Source organism: Rattus norvegicus, chromosome Y (assembly GCF_021556685.1).
Source record: "Rattus norvegicus strain SHRSP/BbbUtx chromosome Y, alternate assembly SHRSP_T2T, whole genome shotgun sequence".
NCBI lineage: Eukaryota > Metazoa > Chordata > Mammalia > Rodentia > Muridae > Rattus > Rattus norvegicus.
The window spans coordinates 45,947,197-45,957,300 of record NC_141555.1 but is presented as its reverse complement, the minus strand read 5'-3'; the positions used below and the strand labels follow the sequence as shown (position 1 = coordinate 45,957,300).

The 10,104-nt window shown below is 33.1% G+C and overlaps 1 pseudogene; it reads right to left on the bottom strand.

Moving 5' to 3' along the window:
* Positions 1-3,184: 3,184 nt before the first annotated feature.
* Positions 3,185-9,894, bottom strand: LOC147998027 (vomeronasal type-2 receptor 116-like; annotated as a pseudogene).
* Positions 9,895-10,104: the final 210 nt, after the last annotated feature.

Sequence of the window (10,104 nt, the reverse complement as noted above, 5' to 3'; positions counted from 1 at the left end):
AAGTACACCTGTGCAGTGTGCAGTTTCAGGCCAGAATCAGTTAAGGATGTTTGGGTAGAAAAATTGATTGTTTAAGATTAGTATGAGTTCTTGAATTTGAGCCTAAATTTGAATAGTAGAACTTAACTTTGGAGAAAAAAGAAGTAAATCAGAGAACTTATTCATAGAATTTTGGTTGTTTTTTTATTTATTTTCTTTTCCCTATAATTTTAAATCATGTATATGTTGTGGAGAGAGATTGATGTGTCCATGGGTACATGAGGATTAAAGTGGAAAATGATAACTAAGAAGTGTATTAATAGAATCTTGTGAGCCCGCTAAAAAATTCCCTTCATTACCAAACTATCTCCCCAACCCAAAACAGGAAACATTTGAAAATATTTCTATTCATATTAAAGGTACAGATGCTCACAATTACTAAATGGATCTAGCATCTCTCAGCTCAATTTTTACATTGTTTCTCATTACCCATCCTTGCCTCATCCTTCCAATTGAGAAAATTACGATCAAGTACTGCCTTGCTTTCATTGATCATTGAGCTTCAATTATAAGGAAATTAAGAAAACACGTCAATCATATTATTTTGTGCTTAAGACTCAGTCCTTAATTTGAATCAAATTTGTCAGCAAGTTTGAAGTCAATTTCTGTTGGTGAGCTAAAACACTAACCAAAGCAATTTGGGGAATTTTAGTGTTCATTTGGCTTCCTACTTATACTATGATGTAGAGAAAAGTTTGTCTGGAACTATACACTACCATGGAGGAATAAAAATCCCTGTTCAGCCTGCTTTTCTATACTGCCCAGGGCTAATGGACTACAGGGAGCATTACCAACATTTGTTGGTTTATCTACTGCATTTATCATTGTTCAAATAAATACCCTAAAATTAAGTACACAGTCCCTCCTCTCAAGTGATTCTAATTTGTATCAAGGTGAAAAAATTAGCCAACACAATATTTTGCTTATGCTTTATCAAATGAACCTGTGTGGATACATGATATGAAATTCACAAAGCAGAAATAAAAAGGTATTAAGTTAAATTAAAATCAATGAAAAGTAAGAACTTGGTAAAAAAGACATCTGAGGAAGAGACGTTTGGATAGATCTTTAAAAAATGTAGAAATGTTTTGAGAATAATTGCATCCCGTGTGAATGTTCATCAAAAGTTGAACTTGGGGACAATATGCTAAATGATTAAGTACAGTTCCCCAAGAAGTTATTTAACACAGTTATGGATCAAACTAACAAACTTACTTACAGCCAGGGACGTGTGACAGTGGCAGAAAATGGGGATTACATTTTATATCTGTATGTACGACTTGTGTTAGTCTCCAACTAGAAACATTACCTCTAAAGACTAGAATTGAAATAGTTAGAAATTATATTACATGCAACTAGAGGAAAGATGAAAGGAATAAAGATGAATGTATGCTCTCAAATGTTTTTCCTTCATCCAAGGCACAGGGAAAAGTGCAACAATTGAAGGGAAAGATCTTGAAAAGCAAAGAATGAGGAAGTTGGCTGTAAATACAAATATTCTGAAAGGATCATACGTAAAACAAAAAACTTTAGGAATATGTCTCAAAAAGTACAATCTAATGAAGAATCATTACGCTGTGTATGCCTGTTTGGAAGGTAGTAAGCTCAAAAAATTTATCTTAAATAACAATTAACAGGGAAATATATATATATATGTATATATATATATATATATATATATATATATATATGGTAGCATTTGTCATTGCAAAGGAAAAGAACAAATATTTTTTTTTCATGTAGTACCAAGTAATGAGTTATCACAATATAAATGCAAATTTAGATGTTATCTACAGCTTATATTTTAAAATGTATATGTATATAAGATACATATATGCATTCAGTAATATTGATTGATATATGAGCCCCTGTGCATTGTAGGAGTGCGGGGAGAATTACAAATGATAAGTTGGAATCATGAAATATAAAGAAAAATGCAATTAAATTACAGTGTTAAAAATAAAGGAACAAGCAATATTTTGTGAAAAATGACGCCGTACATCACCAAATAATGTTGGCAAATAGCAATGGGTTTATGTTTGTATTTAACTCTTTGTGTATGTAATATTAAACTGAATAGTATTTTGTTACTCCTATTTTGATACAATGTGCAATGAGATTCTTCATGTAAAGTGACTTATTTGTTCCTTGACTTCGGTAACCTAATAGTGATAAAGTTATTGTGCATTACAATATTTTCATTATTGTTTTTTCGCACTGAAAGAAACACATTTCATAGTGAAATGCTGCTTTCATTTAACGTTCAAGAGCCTTATAGATCAGACATAATCTGTACATCACAATACTTTTCATATACTGTACTCTTCTTAGTATGTTATTGGATATTCTGAACATCTTTATAGTACAGTTTAACGTTATTCCAGTAAGTCAGGACTCTGTGATATCCATCAAGAATATCCAAAGCTGTAACTGTGCTCCACACTGTACTATGATTCAACCTTGTTTCTGTTTTTAAATCAATGCCTTTTATTGCATTAGTGATCTAAGATACTCCTATTCCCATCTAAGGCAAATTATTAATTTGCTGATGTCTTAGTTTCTGTTGCTGTAACAAAACACCATGGTCAAAAGGTTATGAGACAAGTGTTATTTCCTTCTATCTCTTGGCCACATATAATTGAACAATGCCAAGATAAGAACATGGATGCAAGGAATCAACAATATTCCATGGAATAATGCTGATTACTGGCTTTATCTCCATCCTATCTACAGTCTTCTTTCTTATAATTCACAGAACAACTTGCTTGGAGTTGGCATTGCCTAGAGGCAGCAGGGTCACTTTATAATAATCCTTAATTAGGAACATGCCTTAAACACATAACTACAAGTCAAAGCGATAGTAGCTATTCCTCAATTGATATTTCCTGTTCTCAATATGTTTAGGTTTGTGAGAGCTCATTTGCCACCAAATCTTACTAATTGGTATCATTTTAAGCAATACTGCCCTGCAGTTTAAATACTGTCTGTAGGTATACTGCTTAAATTTTTTTTATGATTAAGGAATACCTTTGTTAAGACAAAGTAAAACAGATAAGTTGAGTATCATCTAATATTTTGAAAGTATCAAACTTTAGATAAAGCAATTTATCTTTTTATTTCTGAAGAAAATTTAAATCTGGTCAAACTAAAAGAACATAACATTTGGGACAAAGGTACAACCTAGCAACACTGTGCTAGAAGCCAAAATAGAGAAAACCTCCACAATTATCATAACCTTCCCCCGCCTGCTGTGGTAGACAGGGAGGAAGGTGATCCAGACACTGTAGAACACCAACATACTGAATGTTAGGAAGTTGTCTTCATTGAATCTTTCAGGAAGGTTCCTAGCCAAGAAAGCCACAGTGAAACTCCCCAGACCCAAGGAGCCCAAACATCCCGAGACAAAGTAGAAGGCAATGATTGTGGTTTTTTTTTTTTTTTTTTTTTTTGCAAATAATGATGACTTTCCCATGTACTGATAGTATATCTCTGTCAATAAAGGGAGGACATGTCACCAACTAGATACCACAGAGAGCTAGTTGGATTAGTATCCAAATGGGAAATGAGAAAGTTATTTGCCCCTGTTATCATCATTCTTCTTACCCTTTTCCCTGGAGTAGTGAGCTTGAAATCTGTAACCACAGTTATTGTTTTGGCCAACACGGCGGAAATAACCACTGTGAAAAATACTCCAAAAGTGGTCTGCTGTAAGATGCAGGTGGTCTGGTTGAAATGTCCAATGAAGAGCAATGAGCAGAGAAAACAGAAAGCTAGAGAGATGAGCAGGATGTAGCTGAGAATGTGGTTATTGGCTTTCACAATGGGAGTATCCTTGTACTTCACAAAAGTGACTAGGACTCGAATTGTGATGGCTGAGAAGGACAGGGCCATGCAGCCTAGAGCCATCCCCAGTGTATCTTCATAAGCTAGAAATGACACAGTTCTTTGGAGGCACTGTGTTTGCTCTAAATTTACGTATGAATCATCTGGACATCACACACACTGTTCCATATCTGCTGGCAAACAACGATAAACCCTTATATATTATCATATTCTGTAGTTAATATTTTTGTTTGTATTATTCAGAGGATATATAAATAAATAATTTGATGTTGAGCATCTATTACATTTCTTACTGATATAGGGACCATTAACTTAATATGGATTTCTGTTCACCTATGCTTTTAGATGGAACAGATTATCATCACAGAGAATGGAACAAAAATGCTTATTAAACCAAGAACAAAGAAAAATGTGATTAATAATATTTATAATCTCAGATTATATTATTCTTCAAACCATAAATTTACTACAGACAGACAAAATAATTTGCAGATATAGTTGTTGATGCCATTTCATGTAAGACACTATGTACTGTGCTTTGAGAGTTGTGCACTGTGTCTGTACCTATGCATAGGCACCAGAGCATATAATTACTTATGCAAAACCCATTCACATAAGGGAATATTGTCCTTGAAGAAGACAAAAGAGAGATCTCATAGATCTGTGCGTATCCCTCTTGTTGTATAATCTCTTTTTTCCCAACTACACAGTCCATGGTTATGGATATTGATGGATATGGTGTGAAGGTTATGGGTATTGATATTCATCCTTATTTCCTTAGGTAGACAGTGATTACTAATAAGCACTATCCCATGTGTTGCTGCATTCTTGAAATATCTGCCCTTGTTCAAACTTTTAGAAGAAGTCTTAATCCTTTAAGCCATGTAAGGTATTAAAATATATTTCATTAAAGAACAACTGTTATCCTGAGCATCTGGTCTTTGTCAGGCACTAACTTGTGTTATAGAGAGAAAGATTGTGTACTGATAATGTAGTCAAGATTCTTTGTACAAACGATCAAAGAAGAATAAAGATCTGCAAAGAATATGGTTAAAATTATTGTTTTTAAAAGTGTTACACTGGGTTGGGTATTTAGCTCAGTGTTAGGGCGCTTGCCTAGCAAGAGTAAGGCCCTAGGTTCCGTTTCCAGCTCCAAAAATAAGAAAATAAAAAAAAAAAGTGTTACACATGTATGATACCCTAAATATTTTCTGCATAATATAAAATCAGTAGTCACTATATTATGAGAAAAATGAGATTTTTGTATAAGAAATTGCAGTTTATTTCCTAGGGTGCAAAATATATTGACATTATTCAATCATTATATTCTGAAAACTGGAGTTTTAGGTATTCATGTAGGCCATATCATATTTCTTGTTTTGAAAGAGACTATATTTTTTGTCTATTTTTAAAAAAGTATTTTCAATACTTTTATTGAACAATTTTATCTTTCATGCAGACATGTACCTTTATCGTTGGAACCGTCGTTATCTGGGCACTGGACACAATCAAAGCAGCAGTCTCCTTTTTCATTCTGATGGATTTTCCTGAATCAAGCAGTACATGTCACACTACACATGGAGCAGGGATCCTGAGGCAATGCACACACACACATACACACACACACACACACACATATACACACAAACGCACACACACACACACACACACAAAAGTGTGTGTCAGTGTAGTTAATGTATATATAATATATACAATGACACATAGATTGATAGATATGACATTATCTGTCTTGGCTATAAATATTCCTCTGATTATTATCATATATTACTTTCCAGTGCACTGGAATTTACACAATATTTACCATATCATGTAATATTATATGTAGCATGTCAGTTATAGCAATTAAATTATTTTTCTTCTTAAACTGGTTAATAGAAATGAAAGGTATTTGGCATCAGTTTCTCTCTCAAGATTTATAAGTAAAAAATAAATTAGAGCAGTGAGTTGTATTGAGAGAGAAGGTACGCTTCACCAAGAAAGAGTTGTTCAAATGAATAAGAACAAAGTATGTTATGTAAGACTCTCATACAATTAATGGACTTTTTTAAGTTTAAATGAAAATCTTGAATCTCCATCCCATTCCCCTCTCTCAGCTTTTATGAGGGAGCTTCAACACCAACCTCCCCACTTTGGCATCCCTACTCTAATATTCCCCTATGCTAGGGCATCCAACTTCCACAAGATCCCTCCCACTGATTACAGAAACAGCAATCTTGTGCAGAGGAAGGGAAACTGGGAATGGGGATAACATTTAAAATGTAATAAAATATATTGAACAATAAAATATATAAATTAAAAGTAGTATTTGGTTTTCATCTCATGTTTACTATTTCAGTGCCTCATGTTTTAAATATATATAGATTGAAAAAATAACCATTGTGGCATATCTACCAATGTTCCTACTGTGGCCCATTCCAAGTCTTCAGATATATGAAGTTGTTGAGTCTGTGTGAAATAAGGAAAATAACTTCCTATTTTGACTTTTAATCCAAGGCCTTGTGGAAAATTACAAATGATGTAAATGTCATATTCTACAAACTGATTTTCCCTGTGATTCATGTTTACCAGTTCTCCAACGGGGTTACTGAATACACTGGTTTTCACTGAGGAAGCCACCTAAATGAGATGCATCATTAGATGATTACATATGCATATCAATGTAGGCAATGCTGAATTGAGAATGTACCATATTTTTTAATGTCTTTCAAACAAGACAGGTGTATGAAACTAATCACATGTAGTAAAATACATTATACCTCCTGAATCATTAAAAATTAATATACTAATTAATGTTTGATTTTAAAACATGCTCGAAAAAATAATTACCAGAAAACAAGTAACATGGTGTGTGTGTGTGTGTGTGTGTGTGTGTGTGTGTGTGTGTGTTTATGTGTGTGTGTGCATGTTTGTCAAAATATTATTTAGGAACTGAAGCCACCTATGTAAGAAATAAGTAGTAGTCTAAAATTCTAGAAGTTGTGGAAATAAAGAATGGTAGTAGGTATTTTATATGCATACTGTATACATATATTAAATAAACAGAAACTTAAAATGTGTACTCATAGTCATTTGCGATTTCATAAATAATTATTAATTTAAAAGAATAACTATTAATCAAAGCACATGTACTTATTCTTGAGAAACTATTCTTGAGAAAAATTTTCTACCCTAGTCAATACTTAAGGTTTTCACTCATCTCCTATTTTAAATTTGACGTCATGTGGAAAAATGTTGAAACACATTTTCACAAAATACACTGATATTCATAAAAATATATTGTCTCCTATTAAAAGATCACTGTGCATGATATATATACATGTAAAAGATTCATTTGAGAGTTTTGCAGTGTTGAGATCTTTAGTCTAATAGAATAATCTCTAAAATATATGTGAGCTTCTCAGGGGCATTAGAGAGCATATTGATATATCTAATTATAATGAATACATGAAGCTTTACCTGCTGACAGTCAATGAACAATCCTTTGGCTTTTGCCAATTTCTGAGACTGTACTTGTTGTAAAATGAAGTCATGGTAAGTGTGGGCCACAGCATACACAACATTATACAAATTGTAACCATCTTCACTCAGGACCATGTCAAATGTGCGCTGTGCTAAGCAATGTATTGTTGAAAGTAAAATAATCCATTTTAACATTGTTCTTTGAGATTGCACAGTTAAAATGATTACACACCAGCATAGACTGTGAAATGTCTACTGGATTCATAGACGTGTTTATTGTTTGCATAAAATTTCTGAACTCAGCAACGTCACTGTGGTGGTGTACAAAAAGGACAATCCCATGAAAGTAATCAAAGATGAAATCTTGTATATTTGTGATAACATCCCATTGCGAGGTTGTGATACAGATTCTCTGAGCACCTATGTTTCCCCATCTCCTATAGCTGACTTCTAGAGTAGAGTTCATTTCATCATAAATGATAACAATTTTTGCTTTAGATGTCATAAGTTGTTGGTCATAAACCTTAACCCTTGCCATGTATAGTTGCATGTTTTCTGGGATCATATTCACAAAAGCTAAACAGACCGCATGCCTTTGCATTTCTTTTCTCAAGTCCGAGAGAAACTGAGTACCTTGGTCATCATCTGTAATGGCCATTCCTATCCAATTCCATTTACAATGAAGCATCAGGGATGTCATGCCATGGGACAAACACTTGTCCTTTGATGCCAACTGATGGACATAGGGAAACTTGTCATTGCCACTCAGGTTAGGGTTAAATGGTCCAAAGAAGATCTGAAAAGTCTGTAAGAGAGGATGAAATATCCCCTGAGAAATATTATTGTTAGGATGTTTGGAGTCATGTACAATTAATGTTAGTCACCATTCATAACTTAGTTTAAGGATAAAATGATTACATTACAAATATTATATATTTTCCTATTATATTCTAGACTATTCTTCACAAGTCTGAGTATTCAGTTTTGCCTGTTAGATCAGTAATTTGAACAACAGATTATTAATATATATATATATATATATATATATATATATATATATATTTGTGTGTGTGTTTATGTATGTGTGTGTGTGTGTGTGTGTTGTGTTCGTGTGTGTAACAGCATACTCAAAAATGCATGGGGTCCAAGTTTTCTTGTAGGCACATGTAAAGGTAGTTTTAAAGTTGTTAATTCATACAGTGTCTCACATTCTTACCCTTGGAGCTTTGGAATTAATTGCCAGTTTTAAGAATGTTTTCCATAATGGTCCTGTAAGCTATACATACATGTTGTCTCCAATCTACAGATAAAATTAGTAAAATCCAAATCTTTGCTTGTTTGTGAATATACTTAATTCACAATTCCCAATGTATCTTCACACATACCAAAAATGATTTAAAATAACAAAGACATGTTGGATAAAACATGAGGATTCTTGTTGATCTCATCAGTAGCAAAAAAACATAACCAGAAAAAACTCCTATTTTCTTTCTGGTATTCAAAAACTAAGCATAGTGATGATTAAAGAGGTGTTAGAAACGTAAAATTTCAATTGTACTATGATAAATATATTTGTCCTCCTAGATTTTCTCTGTTATATTGATCAAAAAAGTAAAAGAAATAGTAAACATCAATATCATACTGTTAATAAGTTTAATATGTGACTGAGTATTTGCATGACTAGACCAAAAATTAATCTAATAAAAAATAGAATGAAGCTAGGCAGGCTATTTCCCTATTCAGTGACAACTTCAGAATGACAGGAGGGGCTCATTTAAATAGCATTTATAAAGCATGATATATGTATATTCATAAGTGTATATGTAATAATAATAAGTGGAAGCAAGTACAACAGACCTCCCTACTCCCACTCATATATATTTCAGTATATGAATTTATGCACAACTTTTAAGACCAAAATAAGATAACCTTTTAATAGAGGCCTTTGATGCGTGCTCAGACAGGAAGCATCGACAGATATTGGAGGATAGGCAGTGGTGCAGTTTCATCGCACTTAAATTTTGCCAAAGGTGGGAAATGCGAATTCAGGGCAAATGAGAACTCATATTTCACCATATGTTATCCACAGAGTCAACAGATATTTTATTTTCCAGCTTTGTGAATTAGAACGCAGTTTAGTAACACTAAGCTAAACTGTGACATATTTGAAAGTATTAAAATAGTGATTGATGTTATAATTATTTTTCAGTGGTTCCCTAGGTTACAGGGAGAAAAACACAATGGAATCTGACAATTTTTTGTCAGAGCTATATATTTCTAATTCATGACATTGAAAGAGAGAATGTTAATGACTTACCTAAAATTAATGTAATTAAGAAGTTTATTATAAAATTTTTCTTCAATAGGTCATTCGATTGTAAAATGTATAAAACCACAGTCATTTTGCAAATCTCCATCATTATCTTCACTATTCTTTATCCTCCAAAAGCAATTGGGTTCAGTCAAACTGCACAAGAATAGCGAAAACTTCAGGAACCAAAAGGCAACAGTGAACCCACACAGCATCTTCATGTCTGCTAGGATCTAGCCTGGAGCAGCTGTGAAACCTGTTTTTTATGTGTACAAACATAACACCCACATTTACATGTATGTGTTTTTTCTAAGACTTCTGCTGTCTGGAGATTCACTTAATTATATTCAAGAGTTCCTTCCCATTCATCCTATGTTCTGCTCCCTGGATATAGTGGGAAAATTCTGGCCTCAAGCACTACTAGATCTGAG